General features: G+C 45.9%; 1 protein-coding gene across 32 annotated transcripts in view; it reads left to right on the forward strand.

Annotated features, from left to right (window-relative positions):
* The window catches only part of rims2a (regulating synaptic membrane exocytosis 2a), a 1,580,193-nt gene that overhangs the window by 1,248,985 nt on the left and 305,858 nt on the right, over positions 1–25,350 (forward strand). Inside the window, exon 1 of one of the 32 annotated variants that reach the window (XM_072467205.1) lies at positions 19,412–19,441. The exons of the other annotated variants lie outside the window; for them this stretch is intronic. The gene's annotated coding sequence lies outside the window, so the exon portion shown is untranslated. Of the gene's footprint in view, positions 1–19,411; positions 19,442–25,350 lie in introns of those variants that run through there. 32 annotated transcript variants of the gene reach the window in all.

Raw genomic sequence — 25,350 nt, forward strand, 5'->3', positions numbered from 1 at the left:
AAAGATTGTGGAGCTGGAAAATATTACAGATATAATTTGTTTGTTATTTGCAGCACAGAAAGTAAGGGGCAAAATGTTCCCAAAATTGCACAGGGTGCTGGATCAAGCAACAAATGATGTGTGAAACTTGCTGGCTTCACAGAAGCCTTTTCTCACCTGATTAAACAGCACTCTTGCTTGTGCGAACACACAGCCAGATGGGGGAGGGGTTGCCTCCCGGCAATGACGGGATTCTGAGATCCGGACTGCCATTTTAAAGGGAGCCCCGGTCTAAAAGTGAACCTGATTACGTCATCGGCTGGGGCGGGGGACATCTCAAACTAAGATCTTACCATCGCAAATCCCGCTATGGCCCTACAGATAGCATTTTAAAATTGAAGCATGATTTCACTGGGAGCCAATGACGGTCAGCAAGCAAAGAGTTCATGAGTGAGTACAACTTGCTGCATGTAAGGACATGGGCAGTAGAGATTTGCGTAGCCTCATGTTTATGGAGGATAGAATATGGGAGGTTGACCAGGAGAGCATTGGAATAGTCAGGTCTCAAAGTAACAAAAAGGACACGATCTGAGGCAGGGTTGGAAAGGGCAATGGTATTGAGGTGGGAAATAAGCACCCTTACTGATGGTATACGTTTGTGGATGGAATCTCCTCACCATGCCAGATATAACACAAGAGTGTGAAAGGTCTGATATAGTCTCATACAGTTGCCAGAGAGAAGAATGGAGTCAGTAGCAAGGGAACTGAGAACAAAGACAATGGATTTGGTTTTCCCGATATCCAATTGGAGGGCAAATCTGCACATCCAGTATTTGCTGCTGGATAAGCAGTCTGATAATATAGCAACAGTGAAGGAGGTGGTGGCGACAGAGCTGAGTGTCATAGTGTACATTTTTAAATTCATTAATGGGATGAGGGCTTCGTAGGCTAATCAGCATTTATTGTCCATTCCTAATTGCCCATGTGTAGGTGGTGGTGAGCGGTTCTTGAACCGCTTTAATCATGTGTTGTCGGTACTCCCACAGTGCTGTTGGGAGAGAGTTCTGGGATTTTGATCCTGCAACAGCGAAGGAACGGTGGTATATTTCCAAATCAGGATAGTGTGTGGCTTAGAGGCAAATTTGCTCTGGTGGTGGTGTTCCCAAGCATCTGCTGTCCTTGTTCTTCTAAATTGTAACACTCCATGGGTTCGGAAGATGCTGCCTAAGGAGCCTTGGTGAGTTCCTGTAGTGGATCTTGTAGATGGTATACATTGCTGCCACTCTGCATCTGTGGTGGGTGGAAGGGGTGCCAGTCAAGCGGGCTTCTTAGTACTGGATGGTGTCAAGTTTCTTGAGTATTATTGAAGCTGCATTCATCCAGGCAAGTGAAGAGTATTCCATCACATACCTGACTTCTGGCTTGTTGATGGTGGACAAGCTTTGGGGAGTCAGGAAGTGAGTTACTCGCCAAAGGATTCCTAGCCTCTGACCTGTTCTAGTACCACAGTATTTAAATGGCTAATCAAATTAAATTTCTGGTTGAGAGTGGCGGATTCAGCAATGGTAATGCCATTGAATGTCAATGAGCGATGGTTAGATTCTCTCTTGTTGGTGATGGCCATTTCCTGGCAACTGTGTGGCATAAATATTACTTGCCACTTGTTAGTCCAAGCCTGAATATTGTCCTGGTTTTTGTGTATTTGGATATGGGCTGCTTCGGAATCTGAAGAGTTGTGAATGGTGCTGAAGATTGTGCAGTCATCAGTGAACATCTCCACTTCTGGCCATGATCAATGCACGGTTACGGAGATAGGGTGGGGAAGTGGGCCTCAGTAGAGTGCTCTTTTGGAGTGATGGTGCAGACTCGATGGGCTTGCTTCACAGCTCCAGGGTCCCAGGTTCAATTCCCCTCTTGAGTCACTGTGCGGAGACTGCACGTTCTCCCCGTGTCTGCGTGGGTGTCCTCCGCGTGCTCCGGTTTCCTCCCACAATCCAAAGATGTGCAGGTTAGGTGGGTTTGCCATGCTCAATTGACCCTAGTGTCCAAAAAGGTTAGATGAGGTTACTGGGTTACGGGGATAGGGTGGAAGTGTGGGCTTAAGTAGGGTGCTCTTTCCGGGGGCCGGTGCAAACTCGATGGGCCAAATTCCTCCTGTTGCACTGTAAATTCTATAATTCTAATTCTATGAACGTGATTGACCTCTTTTTGTTTTTAAGTTCCACCCATAGGGCCTGAATTGAGGAATCTGCTATGATATCATCCCTCCTCACTACAGTAATTGACTCCTTGATCATTATTGCAACACCTCACCTGAAGATTCAATCCCGGGAATATTGAGCTGCCTGTCCTGCCCCTCCCTCAATTATATCTCTGTGATAGCAACAATATCATACTCCCATGTGTTAATCAATGCCCTCAGTTCATCGGCCTTACCTGTACGTCTCCTTGCATTAAAATAAATGCCATTCAGCTTTGCCATATTTCCTTGTGCCTTAACATGCCTATCTTTGCTCTGCCTTCCAGTCTGACTTGTTTTTTTCTTCTATATTTGACTGTGCATCACCCACTACTGAACTTCCACTCCGTAGCTAAGCCCCTGCCAGATTAATTTAAAATTTATGAAGCAGCTGAAGATGTTTGGGTCTGGGACACTACCCTGACAGACTCCTGCGGTGATGTTCCAACCTCCCCACCCTGCTGAAAACAGCAGCCTGCCTACCATTATCACATTGTTAATTAACATACCATTAAGCTTCTCAGCAGCCCAATAATCTGCAATTTTCCCCTCGGCCTGCTGCATTTTTCGGGCACCAGGCACGAAAAGGTTCAGTAGACTTTTATGCCAGCTATAACAAGGTGGCACAAGGGTGTTAGAAAAGAGCTGCACATGGGACCATGTTTGAATGTACCAGCAGATTGTGCTGGGGGAGGTGGCAGTGTCTATGATTTTGAAATACTTTTTAATACATATTTTTTTTGCACCTATGACTAACAAGGACTGATTCTCAGAACAGGGAGACTTTGCAATTTGAGCTGTGACATTAGCCCCCTGCCGCATGACGTCCCAGCAAACAGTGCTGATTCTCAGTGCCCACAAGTTGTGTATTCACACCAAAGCATGATTCATATTTCACTGTGAATACAGCTGAAACAAAAATTCATCACTCTCTTATCTTTTATATTAACTCAAAGTCACAAGAGCTGACTGTGTTGTGGTGTCTGAAAATAGCTATGAGAAAGTGATCTTGGTAACAACTGCAAAGTTGGAAGGGAGCCAGGAAAAGAGTTTATTGTTGGGAAGCAACCCCTTCCTTTTGCACCTATAATTGGCCTCCATCCTGCCGAACTGCCACTAATTGGCCGTCCGATGCCTTATTGGACACAGCCTCAGTTTCTGCTCCATCTCCTTCAACCTACCAAGATGCGTAAAATCCAACCCAGCATTGAGGATTGGTGACCCTTCATCAAAAATAACTGTTTTCAAGCAAGTACAGAGGCAGAGAAATGGGGGAATGTTTCATTGTGCTTGATCTTCCCCTCATCCAGTGTCCTCACGCATGACCAGATCGTTGGTCAGGTGTACAAACCTTGCCTCCTCCCTCTCCTCACTAGACCAAGGGTACTGGTACCAGTTGTCTCACGCCAACCATTGCTCCATCACAAAACTGAAATGTGGTTTCCACTTTTATTATTTTAATGCAAGTTACCATTACATTTCCTACATCCCCGATTTTAAATTCATAACTCCGGTCTATTCTGTAGTTGTTGTGAGGACAGCCAGTTGTCAGCAAAAGCAGATCAGTTAATAGTTTGATAAGAGACTCTGGCCTCTATTACTTTAACCCACCTTGCCCACGTGAGAATAAATTTAAGATTCGGCCACTTACTTGCTCGAGGTCACTCCGCTCTTCCCTGGCGTCATTTTGCATTTACTAATTTTCAAGTTGTCTCAGGTTCCTGCTATATGCAGAGAGGCCTACTTAGAACCAGAATCACAGAATCATGGAGCACAAAAAGAAGTACTTTAGCCTATTGTGGTTGCACTGACTCTTTGAAGGATTTATCCAATTTGTGTCACTATCCTGCCCTTTCTCCATATCCCTGTATCAAATATGCATGCTGTTAAGATAGATGGGCTGGTACTTGCTGGGTTTTACAGTACAAATGAACAAGAAACGATAGTGATGGCACCGACAGCTGAGGTGAATACATATTGGAGGGCACTGTCCTCTCCATGCTCTGCTCAGTTTGGGTGCTGTACATGTAAATTTATCTCGGGAGGTCAACATATTGCCACCTGCTTAACTAATAACTAATAACCAACATTGTGCGTGAATTCCCCACTGCATCAGCAGAAGACCAGGGAATGTAATCTGTAGCAAGGCCATCGTGGGCTTCATAACACTTCAGCTGCAGGTGTCTCACCAGAATTGGGAAAATGCACAATATCACTAACTTTACTCAAGCCATGAGGATTGCCTCATAGAAGCAGTAGGCTTTGGAAGCCATTGTTTAAAAATGAGCACTTAAGATTTTAGTTTCATTGACTCTATGCTGAGACCATCCCTTCAATCTGGAGCTGCAAGATACTCAGCATGCCATTTAGCATTTCCTTCATAGAATTTACAGTGCAGAAGGAGGCCATTCGGCCCATTGAGTCTGCACCGGCCCTTGGAAAGAGCACCCTACTCAAGCTCACACCTCCACCCCACCCCCGTAACCCAGTAACCCCACTTAACCTTTTTTGACACTCAGGGCAATTTAGCATGGCCAATCCGCCTAACCTGCACATCTTTGGACTGTGGGAGGAAACCGGAGCACCCGGAGGAAACCCACGCAGATTATCTTTAACATCCTCTTCTTCATGAGGCATCCTGCAGGTCATTTTTCCTGCACTCCTGGTCCTTTTTGATGAGTGATGTTATGGAGGACATACCACAATTATCTTGGAGACTCTGGTTGACTCTGCAGGGAGCCTCCAGCTCTGTGAAATTACTTGAACCTGGACTTGAGTATCAATGACAAAGAGTTGTCATCATCCATGGTATAAAGGGGTATTCCTTGTCCCTAAGTAGCCATCCCTGATTCCAGGGCAAAAAATAGGGCTGAGCGCTGTCAAATTATGAAGGTCTATGGAAGATCCCTGAGTATCAAACTCATACATGCATGAACCCATTCTGTGTTTTTATACGAGTTGAACACTGATGGAGTGAACCACTTATGGATGACAAAAGCTCCTGGTTGGTCAGAAAGTGCCCTGATAGCTATTTGTCTGCATTTGTGGAAAGTCAGTCGGGAATACTTCACTGTTTCCATCACTGACTATAAAGATATATCGACTTGCCAGTCAGATAAATCATTTATGACCTGCCTGGTACATTTGTAGATGACGGACTGTAATACTCTCAATATGTCGCCTATTGCAGCCTATGATCGAGAGGTGCAATAATTATGGACTGTGGTCACTGGCATAAATTAGTGCCAGACCAACAGGTAACAGTTCCTCATGGAGACCGCATCACAACAATCTGTCTTGGCAACCTCAGCATCCTGAAGCACTGCTGCTCACAGGTTCAAGATTTTGAGCCTCTTTCTGAAGACCCTGTAAGCTGGGTTAGGTCCTCCATGAGACTGTCTCCTTTGTTGCCCCACTCAGTAACCATCTATCAGCTCTTTCTTCATCATGCACCTGCTGCTGCTCCTCTGCTTCCTCCTCTTTTTCACTCTAACAAACTGCACCTGAAAGTGAAAAGTGCAAAGGTGTGCAAGTTCAGTGGATTGGCCGTGCTAAATTGCCCCTTAGTGTCCAACAGGTTAGGTGGGGTTATTGGGTTACGGGGATAGGTTGGAGGTCTGTGCTTAAGTAGGGTGCAGACCCGATGGGCCAAAGGGCCTCCTTCACTGTCAGGGTTCCATGTCATATCCTTTTTAATAGAAATATCCTGAAAATGACGAGCAAAACCAGTGAGCACAGAGTTACAATCCACAATGAAGTGAAAGAAGATTTGTGAGCCTTTACTTTTAATTATTTTTTAAAAATAATCTTTATTGTCACAAGTAAGCTTACATTAACACTGCAATGAAGTTACTGTGAAAATCCCCTAGTTGCCACATTCCGGCGCCTTTTCGGGTACACAGAGGGAGAATTCAGAATATCCAATTCACCTAACAGCACATCTTTCGGGACTTGTGGGGAGAAACTGGAGCACCCGGAGGAAACCCACGCAGACACAGGGAGAACATGCAGACTCCGCACAGACCGTGACCCAAGCCAGGAATCGAACCTGGGACCCTGGAGCTGCGAAGCAACAGTGCTACCCACTGTGTTACTGTGCCGCCCAACGTATCAGTCAATGCACATCTCCCCTGGGTTTCCCTGGTGCTCTTTCTGAACTGTGTGAACCCTATGCTGTTAAAGTCACATTGGGATTCTAATTGCACCATGACAACTTGGGGCCCAGGTTCGATTCCAGCCTTGGGTCACTGTCTGTGTGGAGTTTGCACGTTCTTCCCATGTATGCGCAGGTTTCCTCCGGGTGCTCTGGATTCCTTGCCAAAGATGGGTAGGTTAGGTGGGGGTAGGGTATAGGGCAGAAAAATGGGCCTAAGCAGGGCGCTCTTTATGAGCGTTGGTGCAGACTCGATGGACCGAATGGCTTCCTTCTGGACTGTAGGGATTCTATGGATGGTGGCAACTAGGAGTACAGTGAGTTGGGACAGGGATTGCATTTATTGGGAGTTTAGTGACTTGCCTGATACACTTTTCTGCCCAAGGAGAGGGTGAGGTATTGTGGACGTGGTAAGATCATAACTGTGATATTTTCAATACTAAATGGAATTCTATTATACAGGAATAAAACTAGACTTCTTTGCAAAAATTGCATTTTATTGTTAGCCATCCTGACATTTTCAAGCAAAAGGACCAAGGGTATTTGTTTTAATAATCATTCTTAAAAGAGCTTTTTTCCTATATTTTCCTATCACTGTCTTCACAACTGCAGAAAGTTTGGGTTTAAATTCTAGATCATTTACAGGTGAAGCAACAAAACCAACCCTCTTTATTAACATTTTCTTGATTCAACTCAGGAATAATAAGTGAAATGATTTGTCACAGTGGACATCATTTCTATTTGTTCCAAGGTTTTAAGGGTAGATTTTAAAGTCCGAGTGGGTTTCTGGTTGGGAAACCATACTGGCGAGTTGATTTCCCACCTGGCAGCTGCAGCGGCAGAACACGGTGATTTCTTTTTTAATGGATCCCCCGACTGAAATGCCACCTGTCCACAGGAACAGGTGTGGAAGGTGCAGAGTAGATGTCTGCAATCTGAGATCTTGCGTGTTGGATAATCGCTCACCAGCTTCCAGCTGAGTGGTGGGAGGGGACTTGGTGAGAGTAGTGGGAGGACAGAAGAGGAATAGCTGGGTATTCTGAAGTATCGGTTTTGTCTTCAGACCAAATAAAATCTGCTTCTGCCCAACAGAATACTTGCAAATGCTTCCCCACTAGTGGTCCAAACACCTGTAAAATAGTCAGTTGCCTACTGATGTAATAGCACCCTGAATTCCATACATTTATGAAGCTTTTACATTTATGTTATTACATTTATAATAACACTGCAGGTTATTATCACAGAGGGTAGGGATATGAACTGATAAGTAACTACCCACCAGTTTTCTATTGGGCAGTCAGAGTTTAAAATTGACATATTACCCTTTTATAAAATTTTATAATGCGGTCCAATTGATCGCAGTTGTTAATCTGTGGCATTCATTGGTAGCAGCCAGTTTAACCTCTACCCACTAGTGAAAAAATTAAATATTAACAAAGCTCCAATTTTACCCAACAATGCGTACTTTTCTAATAACCCAATAATGCTTATCTTATGAAGAAAGGTTGGACAGGTTGGGCCTGTACTCATGGAGTTTAGCAGAATGATGTGACCTTATTGAAACATGTAGGCCGTACTTTTCCAGCCGTTCACGCTGGCCGGATCTTGCAGTCCCGGCAATGATGCGCCCCCACCGCAGGTTTCCCGGCAGCAAGAGGAGATTCAGCTGGAAATCCCGTTAACAATAGTGGGACCAGAGGATTCTGCCACCTGTCAATGGCGGGCTGTCCAGCGGGTTGTGTGGAAAACTCCGCCCATGGGACCCTGAGGGGTCTTGATTGGATAGATACCAGGGAGATGCTACCACTTGTTGGAGAAACTAGAACCAAGAAGCGCAGTTTGAAAATAAGAGATCTACCATTTTGCGATGGAGCTGCAGAGAATTTTCTTCACTCAGAGGGTTGTTAGTCTGTGGAATTCTCTTCCCCAGAAAGCAGGGAAGGCCAGGAAATTGAGTTTCTTCAAGGCAGAGTTCGACAGACAAGAGGGAGCTATGCGGGGGCAGACAGGAAAGTGGAGTTCACACCACAGCCAGATCAGCCATGATCTTATTGAATAACAGAGAAGGCTGGAAGGATTAAACAACCCGCTCCTGTTCCCAAATCCCATGTTCCTATGTTAACACTGGCAGCCGAAAGCTCCTATGAGACAAGATGGCCGGCAGCACAATGGTGCAGTGGTTAGCACTGCTGCCTTACGCCGTCGAAGACCCAGGTTCGATCCTGGCCCTGGGTCACTGTCCGTGTGGGGTTTGCACTTTCTCCTCCTGTCTGCGTGGGTCTCACCCCAACAGCCCAAAGTTGTACAGGGTATCTGTCCAAAGCTGGAGGATTACTGGAAGGAGGCTTTTTAGGGTAATCTCTAAAGTGGTTCACGTGAAACTGGACCCAGGCCCTTGGGAGGCCATATTCGGGGTGTCGGACAAGCTGGGGTTGGAAACGGGTGCAGAGGCAGATGTTGTAGCCTTCGCCTCGTTGATTGCCCGAAGGCGGATCCTATTGGGATGGAGATCAACATCTCCACCCTGTGCCCTGGCATGGCAGGGGGACCTGCTGGAGTTCTTGACTCTTGAGAAGGTCAAATTTGAACGGAGGGGAAGGATGGAGGGGTTCTTCAATTCATGGGCGTTATTCATTATGCACTTTCGAGAATTGGATTACATCGAACATTAGCTGGGCGGGTTGCGGGGAGGGGGACTGACGGTATGTGTGAATGGTGACTATGATTGATTCCTGATTTCTGTTTGTAATTTGTTTATGTTAACATGCAGGCTGCTGTTTGGGGGTTTGGTGGGAGGATGGGGTTGTTTTTATTGATATGGGGATTGACATTGCATTCGTTACTGATTGTTGTTTATTGTTGGTGGGTGTAAATTTGGGAGAAAATGTGAAAAAGGAGGAGAATAAAAATATTTGAAAAAAAAATGATGTGCAGGGTAGGTGGATTGGCCACGCTAAATTGCCACTTAATTGGAATTTTTTAAAAAACGATGGCCTATTTGAAAGACAGATTAGCCGTAATACAAACCCTTTCTCACTTACTCTATATTTTAGCAAACTATTTGCACGATTATGCCAGTTGGGCAATGATGCATGAACCTTTGCCACACAAAACTCACTTCTGTTTGGCCACTTAATGTTGGTGGGGCCCTAAATTTTTTGTTAAATAAATACATAATCAAAATGTAATGGGCGCTATTCAGCGGCCTCGTCACGCCCGACTTGGTGTTGGGACGACCGTTGAAACATTCAAGAGGCCTTCCCTGACGTTCACGCTCTCGAAACGTCTTGCGAGATTCAATGGAATTTTGCGAGACGTCGCGGTCAGAATGTCGTTCTCACTGGGCGTGATGGAGATCTGCATTTTAAAATTAGCCATATGGCTCATTTAAATATACATTCACTGGATTGACCCATCACCAGGGCTCAACGGCTGGGCCTGGGAGACCTTCACACAAATGTGGACCAGTCATAACGGCACCAGATGGGATCACCCTGGCGATTGGAGATCCCTGGTGGTCAGGGACAAGGCAGGGTGGCACTCTGGCTCTCCCTCTGGCACCCAGGCACACTGGCAGTTCCACTCGGGTACCCTGCAAAGCCAACCTGGCTCTTCCAGAATGCCTGGGTGGCACTGCCAGGCTGGCAGGGGCACTGCCAGGGTGCCAGGCTGGCAATGCTGGGGTCCACAGCTGCCAGATTGGCACTGCCAGGGTTCCAGCCTGGGAGGACCTTATTAAGTAGACTTGCTGTTTGTTATATATTAATGTTTTGGACTTAAATGCAGGTGGCATGATTGGAAAATTTGCAGATAACACAAAAAATGGCTTTCTAGTTGATACGAAAAGGATAACTGTCGACCCCAGAATTATATTAATGGTTTGGTTGAGTGGGTAGAGAAGTATCAAATGGAATTCAATCTGGAAAAATGTAAGGTAATGCATATAGGGATGACAAACAAAACAATGAAACACTCAATAAATGAGATGGTATCGAGAGGAGTTGTGAAAGTGAGAGATCTTGGAGCACTTGTGCACAGGTCCTTTAAGGTGGCAGGACAGGTGGACAAGGTGGTCAGGAAAGCATTTGGAATGGTTTCCTTTATTGGGCGAGGTATTGAATACAAATGCTGGGATGTAATGATGGAACTGTCTAAAACTCAGGTTAGGCTACAGCTGGATCGTTGTGTACAGTTCTGGTCACCACATTACAGGAAGGACATAATTGCTGTGGAGAGAGTGCAGAGGAGAGTTACAAGAATGTTGCCAGGGTTTGAAAATTGCAGCTATGAGGAGTGATTGGATAAGCCAGGGTTGTTTTCCTTATAACAGAGGAGGCTATGTGGTGACCTAATTGAGGTGTACAACATTATGAGGGGTCGAGATAGGGTAGATAGGAAACACTTGTTTCCCCGAGCTGAAGGGACAATTACCAGGGGGCATAGATTTAAGATGATTGGTAGAGATGAGAGGGGACATGAGGAAAAACCTTTTTACCCAGAGGGTGGTGGGCATCTGGAATTCACTATTGCTGGTTGTGGCTGAAATGCTCAGCCCCTTTAAGAGGTACCTGGATCTGCATCTGCAGTGCTGTAACCTGCAAAGCTACAGACCAGGTGCCAGAAAATGGGTTAAAATAAGGGCCAGTTTCTTTGTCTATTCTTGGTTGGAGCAGGCATGGTGGGCTGAATGGCCTCTTTTTACACCTAACTTTTCAATGGTTCTATAGACCTGTGTAAATTACTTGTTGAAAGCAATATGGCAAATTTGGACAAATTACTTTTTAAAATGGACATCTACCAAAAAAGGGAAAATATGAATTACATTTTTTTTCGAGCAGGGTAACCACTGATGCCATCTCAAACAGCTCTACTGTCAACATACTACAATTCCAGCTCAATTGATTCAAAGTCCAGAGATGCAATAGAGGAGTAGATTTTGTAAACCATTCTGTTTCAAAACTTTTCTTCAAAGTTGTACCGACGTTTAAAACTAATATCGGGTCTGAATGGAGTGATTGATTTACTGAGAAACCTGTATCTTCATAATGCCATCTTTAATTGTAGTGCTTTTGAATTTATATAGCGTAATTTACCACCACCAGATGTTTCAAAGTGCTTTACAGCTAATGAAATGCTTTTTTGTAGAATAGTCATCGTTGAAGTGTAGGAAACGCAGGAGGTAATTTCGACACAGCAAACTCTCACAAGCAGCAATATGATGACCAAAGCCTGTTATGCTTTTTTATAATTCTTAGCCAATCCCCTATCATTTAGACTTAGAAATGTTACTTTTGCTTGTTTCCGTTTGATTTGTATTAGAAGTTACCTGGGAAGATCAGCAGAGAAAAATGAATGGTACAGTAGCTGATGACAGTACAGAACAGAGGCAGCTTTCTGAGCCAGGTTTGTCAGGCTGCGAAAACCATGAGCATGAGACTCTTTGAGTAGCAATGGATTTTAGGCTTCATGCTTTTTAGTGAGTGTGCGTGTGTGTGCGTGCGTGTGTGTGTGTGCGCCTGTGTGATGTGTTCCTCTCCCCACATAGTGTATTATGTACATTTATCTTGTAGGTAGAATACAATCAATAATTTAACTTCTTCCTAACATTAATCCTTTTAGAAACTAGCTCATAATTTTCAGGTATACAAATAAAGTAGGTGATGGTGATGGGTGGAGCATTGACCTATTGAAGTAGGAAACAAAGCTCTCTCCTAAGAAGCAACTTGGCCCTTGATTAGTGCATCTCTAAAAATTCACTATTACATTATAAAAGATGATCATTTTGCTTTTTATGTGTCATCATTGCCTTGATAACATCCAATTATTATTTGAGAAGACCAATTCAAACTGATGCATATCTAAATTCTACCTCATACTCCGTGTAAAGAACAGTTAATTTCAATGGTAAATGCTGGCAACATAAAAAACATTGCTTCCAAAGGAGGATCATTCCAAGAGCCTTTTCAGTGGCAGTTTTTTACACTCTGTGCAGTACGAACACATTTGCTTGATACGTATTTCTGTGCATTATTTTTACTGTGTGCTCGTTTATTCTAGCATGGTAGGACTGCACTTGTGTTTTCATTGCATATCTGTTGTGGTGAATACAGTCAAATGTTCCCAAAAAGGCTGTTGTTGCTAAAACACAGGAAAACTTCAGTTATCTGGATGAATTCAGGCTGTCAGGGTATTTGTAGGTTTGAAATATACAGCGTTGATATAATGGCAAACTAGTGAATAATGCTTTTGTATGTAGTCAGCCTCTATATTGAGATCAGTGGACGGCACAGTGTTTTGGCTTTTCAGCTCTGGAGAACTGAATTCAAACCCAGTCCAAAGTCATGAAATAAAGAGTCTCCTCTGTAAAGTGAGGCAGATGATCGGGCCAGAATAAAAGTTAATGCATGTTGCAAAAGCATGTGCTGTATGAGACCTGGGTTGTTTTAAACAGGCACCATGTATATAAAATGGAGTGTGTTCTCCATCTTTATGAACAAAATAATTTCCAAGTGTATTCAGTAAGTGCCATAATAATCAAAGTGTGTTACGCTGTAGGACACACTAGAATAGTCCAGATTTTTAAAATATACTGCACAGTCAAGAGGAAAAGATTCCTAGTCTTCTGATTACCAGATAACTGAGGGTCTACTGTAAAAAATCGTAAATTATTACTTGGCTATATCAGTATTTATTCTGTGAAATAAAACCTTATCTTCCTTGATGCCAGCAAATGATGGCAGAGTTAAATAATCATTGGTGTTTGTCACAAGATCCTAATTGAATATATTTCATACAACATATATAATATATGCAAAACAGCTTGAATGTAGTTGTGTCAAATATATTCATAAACAATTGGAGAGAGCAGTAATTATATTCATAGAAAAATGTAATAAATGTCTCTCAACTGATGGTGCATCAAAAAAAGCTCTTCTCAACATTCTTAAACCAACAGATGTTGCAGAGAGTTACATGTATTTGGAAAACCAAACTGTCTATTTCAGAGTCCCTTTCAGTTCTACAAAATTAGTTTAATCATTGAAGAGGTAAAAGTTAATCTAACACAACTGGGATTCAACATTTCAGTAGAACAATTAAAAGGCAGAAAGAATCATTACTTCACTTTTCCAGGCACGGTAACATTTTCTGTACTTTTATGATTGCACATTGCTACTCAAGACTAAATTGGTGAAGTATGTCATGCAGGCAAGAATTTTGTGTTTCTGCCTTATCTGAAATTTACACGTGTGTCCAAGTATGAGGCTAGAAAAGGATATCGTGATCACAACATTAACTGAAATAGTTTTGTACGGACATGAGATGCTGTCTTCAGTAATGTGACAAATCTCTGAAGTGCTCCGTTCAATTTCAATGATTCAGAATGTATCAAATCATCCGAAATTTAACATTTCTAAATTATTATTTTTTGTTGGGGTTTCTTGGCATTTTGTTTTATGAATTAATTTTGTTAAAGCCTGGTTGGTTTTCACTGAAATCTGTCCAACTGCAGCATTATTGTAAGGTGCCTGCAATAAACAAATACTCAACGCAGATTAGCAATTATTAATGCTATTTTTTTTTTAAACTGGAAAGAAAGTTACCTGATTGTGACTCAGATTTTACTGAATGTCATATATTTTTTTATATATTTTAATCCAAACATGTATTAAAATAGGTTACAACAAATAAACACCCCGGGAAACATACTTCCCAATAATCAACTATACAGTCTTACAGATTGTTCCCCTTTTTCACCCCCCCCACCACCACCCTACGACAAACAGCTCCTCAAACACGGTCACAAACATCCCCCACCTTTTCACAAACCTCCCTGCTCAGCCCCTTAACTCATACTTTATCTTCTCCAACTGCAGGAAGCCGTATAGGTCACCCAACCATGCCGCTACCCCCGGAGGCGATGCCGACCGCCACTCCAACAAAATTTGCCGCCGTGTAACCAGAGAGGCGAAGGCCACGACATCGGCCTTCCTCCTCTCCATGAGCTCCGGCTATTCTGAAACCCCAAATGTCGGCACAAAAGGGTCCGGGTCCACCTCTCCTCCACTACCCTGGCTAAGACCGCGAACACTCCCGCCAAGAATCTTCCCAATTTTTCGCAACTCCAAAACATGTGCGCGTGATTCTCTACCCCCTGAAAGAAGCCACTCATTCTTGCCCGAGTCATATGCACCCTGTGCACCACCTGTATCAGACTCATCCTTGCACAAGAGGAGGTCCCGTTTACCCTTCGCAATGCCTCACTCCATACTCCCCAATTGATCTCCCCTCCCAACTCTGCTTCCCATTTCTCCTTGATCTTCACCACCCGCTCACCTCCCTAGTACCCCAGCCACTTGTATATATCCCCAATTCGTCCCTCCACTTCCACATCCGGAAGCAGCAGTCGCTCCAGCAGGGTGTATCCCGGCAACCTAGGGAACCCCCTCCAGCCGTTTTGCGCAAAGTCCCTAACCTGCAGATACCTGAACTCACTCCCCCTCGGCTGCTCTCCCTCTCCCTTAGCTCATCAAGACTGGCAAACCAAATACAAACCCCTCAGCTTGACCAGCCCCCCCCCCCCCCCCCCCCCCCCCCCCCCCCCCGGTCACCGTAGCCCTCAAACTAGACCCCTTACAAGATTCCTCCTCCATCCTCACCCACTCTACCCCTTCTCCTTCCCACCACCGCCACACCTTGTCCACATTCGCCGCCCAATAGTAATGAAGCAAGTTCGGCAACGCCAACTCCCCTGCTGCCTCTGCCTCTATAGTAGGGTCCTCGGCACCTTCTCTGCCCATACAAAGTCCAAGATGATCGTGTCCACTTTCCGAAAACAGTCCTTTGGTATAAAGATCGGGAGAGCCTGAAAGATAAACAAGAACCTCAGAAGAATATTCATTTTCACCACTTCGCCAATGTTGAAGTGCAGTGTATCCCACCTCCTAAGATCCTCCCTGGCCTCCTCCACCAGCTTCGTTACATTCCACTTATGGAGCCCCGTCCATTCCCTTACCTGAATCCCCAGATACCTGTACTGAATGCCATTTAACCTGTGTTCAGATGATAATTACCCTGAGTTATAAGAATGTTGTAGTATTTCAAGAAATCAAAGGTAATCGACATGCAAAAGAAAATGTTGTACCCAGGTATCATCTAGTAAAGGGAACATTTTTATATCTCAATTATGGCGGCACAGTAGCACAGTGGGTAGCACTGTTACTTCACAGTGCAAAGGTCCCAGGTTTGTTCCCTGGCTTGGGTCACTGTCTGTGCGGAGTCTGTACGTTCTCCCTGTGTCTGCGTGGGTTTCCTCCGGGAGGTGCTCCAGTTTCCTCCCACAAGTCCCAAAAGACATGCTGTTAGGTAATTTGGACATTCTGAATTCTCCCTCAGTGTACCTGAACAGGCGCCAGAATGTGGCGACTAGGGGCTTTTCACAGTAACTTAATTGCAGTGTTAATGTAAGCCTACTTGTAGCAATAAAGATTATTATTAATAAAGATTATTATTTTAACAGATTTGCAAGACTGGCACCCTTATAATTAATGCGTTGCAGAATATGAAACCTGAACTATCACCATATGGGAGTTGTTTTTTTTTCTTCTTTTTTTAAAAAAATGGTTTTATTCTCCACTTTCACATTTTCCTACAAAATTTACACCCCACCCACAAACAGTAAACCGTAACAAATACAAAATCAATCCCCTCAACAATACCAACGATCCCATCCTCCCACCAGCCCAAACAATGGCCCACCTGTCAATATATGCATCCAGTAAAACAAACCCTCCCATCGTGGCAACAAAAAAACAAAGGAGAAAAATAAAAAAGAGTCCGGGACCGCCCATGGTCACCATTGACCTATAGAGTCCACTCCCACTCCTCCCCCTACATTCAACGCACTCCAACCTCTGAAAGGGTACCGTACATGATACACAAGAGTTGTATACCCCCCTCCCCCCCAGTCTCCAACTCCTCCCATCTACTGCCTCTTGTAGAACTCCCCCCCCCCCAACCCCCAACCTCTGTTCCTTCCCCCCAACTTTCCACCCCGGCTAGACCACTCGGACCCTGTTCTGCCAGGCTCCGATGGCCGCAGCCCCTCCCCCCACCTCAATCCCGTTCATTGGCCGGCTTAAACCGGCCAGCGTGGAGGCCACCGCTGGAGGGCCGGGCAAGGGGCCTTTCCCCCTTGCCCGGCCCTAGGAAAGCCCAGAAATCCCCTTTTAGCACACAAACCCCGCATATCCACCTACACCCCAAAGAGCCCTCATTTCGAGTGAAAGTCCCATCACTTCCCTTGTCCAAATTTATACAACATTGGCTCCTTTAGCCCATACACCCGTACGCAGTGAAACAAAAAAGAAGAAAATACAGTCATGAGGTTACATTTGCACATGGTCATTTCTCAATTTCTCAGTTCTGCCACAGTCCTTCTGCCTTCGCAAACTCCTCCGCTGCTTCCGCCGTTCCAAAATAAAAGTCCCTGAGCTTGTATGTCACCCTCAGCTTCGCTGGATATACAATGCCACACTGCACCTTGCTAATGTACAGTGCCCTCTTCACCCGGTTGAAGGCAACCCGCCTCCTCGCCAGCTCCACCGTAAAGTCCTGGTATACACGTATACCAGCTCCAGCCCACTGCACCACCCGCTTCTGCTTGGCCCAGCTCAGGACCTTCTCCTTCATACTGTACCTACGGAAGCACAGAGTCACTACCCTTGGTGGCTCACTCGCCTTTGGTACAGGCCTCCACGACTGATGAGCCCGATCCAGTTCATATCGGGAGGGATCCTCCCCCTCCCCCAATAGTTTCGCCAGCATCGCGGCAAAATACTCCGTCGGCCTCGGTCCTTCAACTCCTTCGGGCAGCCCCACAATCCTCACATTCTGTCGCCTGGATCTGTTTTCCAGGTCTTCCATTTTTCCTCGCAGATCCTTGTTAATGTCCATCACCTTCCGCATCTCCTTCCCCATCGAGGCAAGTTGATCAACGTCTCCTCCACTTCCTTCAACCCCTCTCCTTACTCTTGCACCTCCGCCACAGCGCTCGCCACCGCCTTCGTCAACGGGGAAATCGCCTCCTCCACCAGCACACTCAAAACCTCTCTCACCTCCTTCCACATTGTCTCCATGTAGTTTGTAAACTGCCTTTCGAATTCCGCAGCCATCACCTTAGATATTTCTTCAGCCGTAAGCAATGCGGCCTCCCCTGGTGCTCCAGCAACCATTTTCCTTGGTGACCCCGCGGTGACCTTTCCACTCCCCGACGGACCTTCAGCTGTTTTCCTTACGGACGTTCTTTTGCTCACCCTCGACATTTTTCTTCACTGTGCCTTCACTCTGCCGCCTCTGTGCCTTCTCCCTGCTTTTGCCGCCTCCGTGGACCCTGGGACCGGGCTTAAAGCCCCGAAAATGCTGTTCCCGAACGGGAGCCCTCCATTGTGCGGCCGCCTCCCGCCCGTCGTCACCGGAAGTCGTTTTTTTTTTCATGATGGGAAATGGATGTAAACAGCAGCTCTGATAGTTATTTTTCTGATTAAAGTTTCAGCCGTTATTAATCAATTTTTATTCTCAATATTATATTTCAGCATTTTCATCAATTCTTTGAGGTTATAACATAATATCCTCTCTGGTAGCCTTTCAAGTCAGTCTTGAATCAAAATGGAGCCCCACAAAACTTGGGTTGAATTTCTAATCATACAAAAAAGTACAGTGAAGTGGGCTGATTGATATGGTGTCCAATGCATGTCAAGACCAACCATGGAACCTATGTACTTTTTAAATCAATTCCCCTTTAATAAAAATGTAAACAAAACCCAATTGAATCCTGGATTCTAATTTACAAGTTTTGTAAAACTTCTCTTCCTTGACCCAGGAAGCATATTTGACCTACTTGACTGGTCATAGGTTATGTCACAAAATTCATGAGGTGTGAAAGATTATCGTTGATATTGACTGTTTTACTTCCCCCATTTCAGCACCATTTCTGATTCATCAGAAGGCATGATGCTGTCTCATCAGTATCCATGCAAAGGTCTCTTGCTAATGATGTTTCTTTGTTTGTGAGTCAAGCCACCTTTTACTCCTTTGGCCTTCCTGCCCTTGCGGTATAACAGGTGTAGCAAGCACATATTTCTCGAAAGTTGACCATCTGCTAAATATCACCTCTAATCTGGTTAAGTCCATTTCCATCAATGTCCATTCCATCATCTGAAAGCATCCACTCACGTTCATCTTCTTTGTCTATGTCTTGCCATTTTGTGATCACAGAAGAACTGGAGTCACCCAAAAGGAGGAACTCGGGTCTGTCTCTTCTAATCCTTCTTTCCTAATGTCTGCTGTGCTCACCTGAACGGAATCTATATTAGCTATGTGTGATTTTTTTGTTTTTGTTTGTGCTTCCCTTTTCTCTTTGAAACCCCAAGATGTTTTAAAGAAAGAAAGGTGTTCAATCCTAAAGTTCACAGAATCTCTATTCTGACCAACCGTTCTTTCATGTTCTATTTCACATCACAGCATAAGCATGGCAGGAGTTATTTCTCAGCATAATTACAGCAGACAACGTAATAGCACAGGACAGAACCACATTTTCTTCCTGAGCTTTCTGCCTGAAGCAGTGTCTTGGTTATTATTTGCTGAACCACTGCAAAGTGCCGTGATATTTTTTTACTACAGGTAGGGTGAGGAGGCAGACCCTAAGGCAACCTTACCGGAACGTGCTGCTGCCGTTAATATGATGCACACGCTCGCCGTCTAGCCAGCTGAGCTAATCGGCACCCCCCAGAATTGACATTCCTGGGAACAATAATGTCAGAGACATTTTGTCACAGGGAGGTAATCTTTTTGGCCTATTTTTTTTATGGTACTTGTTCCCTGGTGCTAGCTGTGATCTTTGTTACCATGCTTTGTACCATGCTTATCCTGTTCATCATTTTAATTTGATACTAATATTATTTATCTATTTTAATTTATGCAGCACCGTTCCATGTACATTCATTTTTTTCCCCCCCTTCTGCCTCTTTAACATTTAGAGGAAAACGATGCAGAAGCAGAGATCTGGGAATCAGGTAGGATGAACTGGGTTGAATGTGTTCAAGTCATTAGCACACCCGTAGGTAGCATCATATTGATTGACAGCAATCTGGATTCCAAACTGACCATCAAAGCAGCTTTTATATTACCATTACTTCAGCTGGGATTCCAGGATGCCAGTGTCTGTGAACAGACTCCCAATGGTTATGCAGCTAAATACTGCTGTATTATACCAGTGGCTGATTTGTAGATCCACCCAGAGCTGAACTTAAGAGTCTTCAGTCAGGCTAAGGGAGGCAGATTTAGTTGCACAAACACAAGGGGCGCGATTCTCCCCTCCCGCGACTAAGTGCCCACGCCGTCATGAACGCCGTCGAGGTTCACGACGGCGCGAAACGGCCCCGATCTCGACCGATTCAGGGCTCGAAAATGGGCTAGGATCGGGGCTGCGAGAAACTCGGGGGGCATGTCGCTAAAGCAGCGTCATTAGCGCGCGCCGGGTTATGCGGCGCCGCATCATCTGCCGCCTAACTGGCGTCACCCACGCATGCGTGGTTGCCGTCCTCCCCGAGGCCACCCCGCAAGAAGATGTCGGATAGATCTTGCGGGGCACGGAGGAAAGGAGTTCCTCCTTCAGAGAGGCCGGTCCGCCGATCGGTGGGCACCGATCGCGGCCAGACCCCTTTTGAGTCCTACCCCAGTGAAAGAACCCCCCTTGCCCCCCCCAGCGTTCCCGCGCTGTTCCCGCCGGCAGCGACCAGGTGTAGATGGCGCCGGCGGGAAGCAGTCGTTGTGGGCAGGCCGTTCGGCCCATCCGGGCCTGAGAATAGCGGGGGTGGCGGAGAATCGCCATTTTGGGTGTCTTGGAAAATTCACCGGACTGTGCCGCGCAGAACTAGATAGTGCCGATCACGCCGCTTGGGTGCATCGCGGGAGGGTGTCGGACCAGTGTCGCGTGAAAAAATGGAGCCCCAGGCGATTCTCCCAAACGGCGCGGCATCGGAGAATCGCGCCCAAGGTGCCAGTGAATGGATCTCCGGTGTCACAGGATTGAAATTGAAACATGGTCGGTATAAATAAAGATACATTTTTGTGGCATGCCTTTCAACTGGGAAATAAACTTTCTCTAATGTTCCTGATACATGAAACATTCAAATTATAGCATTGGATTACAGATATAAAGATGGTGCCCAATGCAATATTTTATTTAAAATTAGAAAAAAAGGGATTTATTTTATTCCTGCCTCCCATTTTTGCAGATAGCTTTTCCTTGCAGTAAGTAAACAGAGTCAAATGGTGGTCATTGTTGCAAAACCCTTTCTATATTCGAGTTTGCACCATGCCTGTATTTTGTTGAATTCTATTTACAAACAAGCTATCAATATACACATAGCTTCTCAGTTTAATTTACATAGAATTTTACACCGTATAAAACAGGCCATTTAGCCCCTTTGTTCTATTCTGATAATAAAAACACAAAGCATTTGAAATAGCCTGCAAGCATCTGTGGAGAGAAAAATCTAGAGTTAATGGGTGGAAATTAATGTGGGTAGCGAGGGGTTCATCATGTGCTACAAATCTGGTGGCACCCCCATTGACCCAATCTCTGGGTGCCCTGATGGAATAAAGTTCCTCATTGACAGCGGAAAACTGCTGCTTAGACCAATAGCTCCCCCGTGGTCATTTAATTAAAGTACTGCCATGTCTGTGGTGGATATCCTGCCCCTGAAAGCTGCCGGCCAGTCAGAGGCTGACAGCTCTGCAGTACCAGCGGCACCACTGGGAGCGGTGACCGATGCACCGAGGGCTTACCAAGAGGATCGCCGATAGATCCTCGAGAGTCAAGTAAGTAGGGCGGGCTAGGGGTCCCAGGGAGGGGGCGGTGCAGGATCAACAGCAAGGGCTGGGGTGTGGCTCACTGCAGGCCCTACCCTGCTTCCAGATTCTGAGTCCCTTGATCAGGCACATTCCAGCCTGTCAATGGTTGGATATCACCGATGGTGGGGTGAGGCCTTTAAGTGGCCATTTAAGGGCCTCAATCGGCTACTGGGCAGCAAGGCCGCTTGGAAGCCTTTCTACCCCAGGTTTAATCGGGAGGAGGTGGGAAGGCAGCAGGATTTCCACCTGCATCCTCGTGCTCGATCACAAGCGGGCAAGCTGGGTCTCATTCAATTCTGTCCAGCATTTCAGATCGTCATTAATGAGAAATGCCAAAGATGAACCGGGTTTTGAAACCAGGAAAGGCAGGATAAAGGGTGTGTGTGGAATAGATCAAAAGGGAACTCTCTCCTCACCTCCTGCCTTTCCCTGAGTCTGAACTTATTTAATACCTGTTACGTCTCTAACATTTTCCAATGCTGTTGAAAGACCACAACCTGAAACTTTGGGTCAGATTTGTATGGAGCAGGCCGGAAGATCAAGTCAGGAAACTTGAAATCGGTGGCATGGTGGCACTGCTGCCTCACAGCACCAGAGACCCGGGTTCGATTCCGACCTTGGGTGACTGTCTGTGTGGAGCTTGCATGTTCTCCCCATGTCTGTGGATTTCCTCTGAGTGCTCCAATTTCCTCCCACAGTCCAAAGATGTGCATGTTAGGTGGATTGACAATAATAAATTGCCCCTCAGTGTCCAAAAGGTTAGGTGTGATTGAGGGGTTAGGGTGGGGAAATGGGAATTGGTGGGGGGGATTCACTTTTGGAGGGTCAGTACAGACCTGATTGGCTGAATGGCCTTCTGCACTGTAGGGATTCTATAGGAATTGGGCAAGAATCCCAGAATTGGGTCCTGCCCACCATTATTAAGACTCCTGAGTCGACTTGACCTGGTAAATATTCAGGCCGCTAACTCTGTTTCTCAGTCCACTGAGGCTGCTGAATATTTCCAGCAGTTTTTATTTTTATTTCTATCCTTCACTGCCTGGCTATCTGAGTTTTGACATTGGTGACATCATCCACAGACTTGACATCAGCTTCTATACTCTACATGGAGACTGTGCAGACATAAAAAGTTGTTTCAGCTTGTGTGGGATCCCAACATTATAGAGGACATAAATATAAGTTACTAATATATCCAGTAAAGAATTCAGGAGAAACAACCTTACCCAGAAAATGGCTAGTATGCGTAACTTGGTACCAGTTGAACTATGTCATTGCCCAGGATATTATGAACTTGCAGTCAAAACTTTTAAGCTGGACACAAACAGACAATTAAAAAGGCTGCCCAAAACATGTGACCTTTGGTCTTTTAGCTTCAGAAGGTCCAAAGTCTCAAAGGAATACCTAATTAAATATGGATATCCACAACAATCTGGGGAATTCAAAGATGGTTCAGTACAAAAGACTATGAGCAGAATTTTACCAGAATTTGGCAAAGTGTTAGGCTCAGACAGAAAACTGGCTTGTAACTCTCCAGTTGCAAAGACCAGGGGCTGGATTCTCCGATTCCGCGGCTAAGTGCTGACGCCGGCGTGGGTACTGTGGCGTTTTACGATGCCAAAATTGACACTGAACCCTCACCAATTCCGGGACCGGTGAGGGGTCAGCGGCGGGTAAAATTCCCGGCTCCCGCGCCACAAACGGCCGGAGAATGGCCAGGTCCGTGGCCACGGCCGGAGAATGGCCGGGTCCGTGGCCGCACATGCGCACGCCGGCAACCTGCAGCCGTCGCGCCGTACAACATGGCACCGGCTGTGCGCGGATCAGACTTGCCAAATACCGCCCCACAGGACAACCCCTGGCCACCCCCCACCAGTCCCCCCAACCCTCGTGGAAACCCCTACGGCCAGAGGCACAGCTCCCGGACGGCTGTGGCGGTACTGGACACAGTCCACGGCAGCCACGCCGGATTCCCGACCGCTCAGACCACATGTCAACCATGCAGTTGGGAACTCGGCCCATTGGGGGGGGGGGGGTGCCTTCCGATGACGGGCCAACCCTGTTCCAACGGCATGCGATGCGATGACGCTGGTTTTGAGGGGGGGCGGAGATCCGAAAACCGGCATCCAACCAGCACCACCCCGGATTTGTGCTTCGGCAGGGATTCTCCGCTCGATCGCCTATTACGATATTGGCGTCGGCAACTGAGGATCCTGCCCCAGTTTTCTCACAGAATATTGAGACTCTTTGCCAAAACAAAATGAATGGGCGTGGTTTACGGAATTATTTTGGCAGGTCGGGGCCTCAGAGAGCCAGGAATCAGCTCCAAACAAATCGGGGCGACACCTCCCTGACCAGCTCTGCAGCCAATCAGCCCTATGCCCATATCATGGATGTCTTGGGGGCACACCCCTACCAACATTTATCAGCAGCAACACACATCCCCCCCTCTCTGACAGTCATCGGCGGCAAACCCCTCCGCCCGCCTCCAACAGTCATCGCTGGCCAAAGAAAACATTAATGTCCATGGGGCTCACTCAAGGTTCCAGCCCTGGCAGTGCCAACCTGTGCCAGAGGCAGTGCCAGGACACTGCCTGGGCATATCCCTCTAACCCTGTCCCCACCCGGAGGCTACACTTACCTCTGTGCCCTCGTAGAGATCCCCTCAGCCTCTCCTCTATCTCACACATGATCAAACCTCTTGTAAACGTAGTGAGGGAGATCATTTGGCAGGGGGTCACAAGTGACATTTAAATGTGCAAAAATGTATTAAAATGAGGTTCACGCCCTTTGTGGGTGTGAATCTCGTGACATCCCCAGCGAGGGGTGGGGAAAATCTGGAAATCTCTGCAGCGAGATTGGCGTTTCCTGATTCTCATGAAATTTTCCGCCCTTGCCACTGATCCTGTAGGAGATCAGTGTGGGCTCGTGATTCTGCTTCATAGAATTCCAGCCCGCCTGTCTCTCTCTTTCACCCTGGACAAAAGGGAACATTAAAACTCATGAGATGGATGTGAAAGGTCCCAACCAAACTTCCATTGTATTATGATAGTTTTCCTCATCTAAAATAGACTGGGTGAATCTTAAGGTGATAAGTAACAACACAGGATGATTGGAATTAATATATACACCATCCTAACTAGTGATGTACCACAAGGATCTGTTTTGGGGCCACTGCTGTTTGTCATTTTTATAAATGACCTGGAGGAGGGCGTAGAAGGATGGGTGAGTAAATTTGCAGATGACACTAAAGTCGGTGGAGTTGTGGACAGTGCGGAAGGATGTTGCAGGTTACAGAGAGACATAGATAAGCTGCAGAGCTGGGCTGAGAAGTGGCAAATGGCGTTTAATGCAGAAAAGTGTGAGGTGATTCATTTTGGAAGGAGTAACAGGAATACAGAGTACTGGGCTAATGGTAAGATTCTTGGTAGTGTGGATGAGCAGAGAGATCTTGGTGTCCATGTACATAGACCCCTGAAAGTTGCCACCCAGGTTGATAGGGTTGTTAAGACGGCGTATGGTGTGTTAGGTTTTATTGGTAGAGGGATTGAGTTTCGGAGCCATGAGGTCATGTTGCAGCTGTACAAAACTCTGGTGCGGCCACATTTGGAGTACTGCGTGCAGTTCTGGTCGCCGTATTATAGGAAGGATGTGGAAGCATTGGAAAGGGTGCGGAGGAGATTTACTAGGATGTTGCCTGGTATGGAGGGAAGATCTTATGAGGAAAGGCTGAGTGACTTGAGGCTGTTTTCGTTAGAGAGAAGAAAGTTAAGAGGTGACTTAATAGAGGCATACAAGATGATCAAAGGATTAGATAGGGTGGACAGTGAGAGCCTTTTTCCTCGGATGGTGATGGCTAGCACAAGGGGACATTGCTTTAAATTGAGGGGAGATAGATATAGGACAGTTGTCAGAGGTAGGTTATTTACTCAGAGAGCAGTAAGGGCGTGGAATGCCCTGCCTGCAACAGTAGTGGATTCGCCAACATTAAGGGCATTTAAATGGTTATTGGATAAACATATGGATGATAATGTAATAGTGTAGATGGACTTTAGAGTGGTTTCACAGG

This window comes from Scyliorhinus torazame, chromosome 11 (genome assembly GCF_047496885.1).
Source record: "Scyliorhinus torazame isolate Kashiwa2021f chromosome 11, sScyTor2.1, whole genome shotgun sequence".
NCBI classification, from domain to species: Eukaryota; Metazoa; Chordata; class Chondrichthyes; order Carcharhiniformes; family Scyliorhinidae; genus Scyliorhinus; species Scyliorhinus torazame.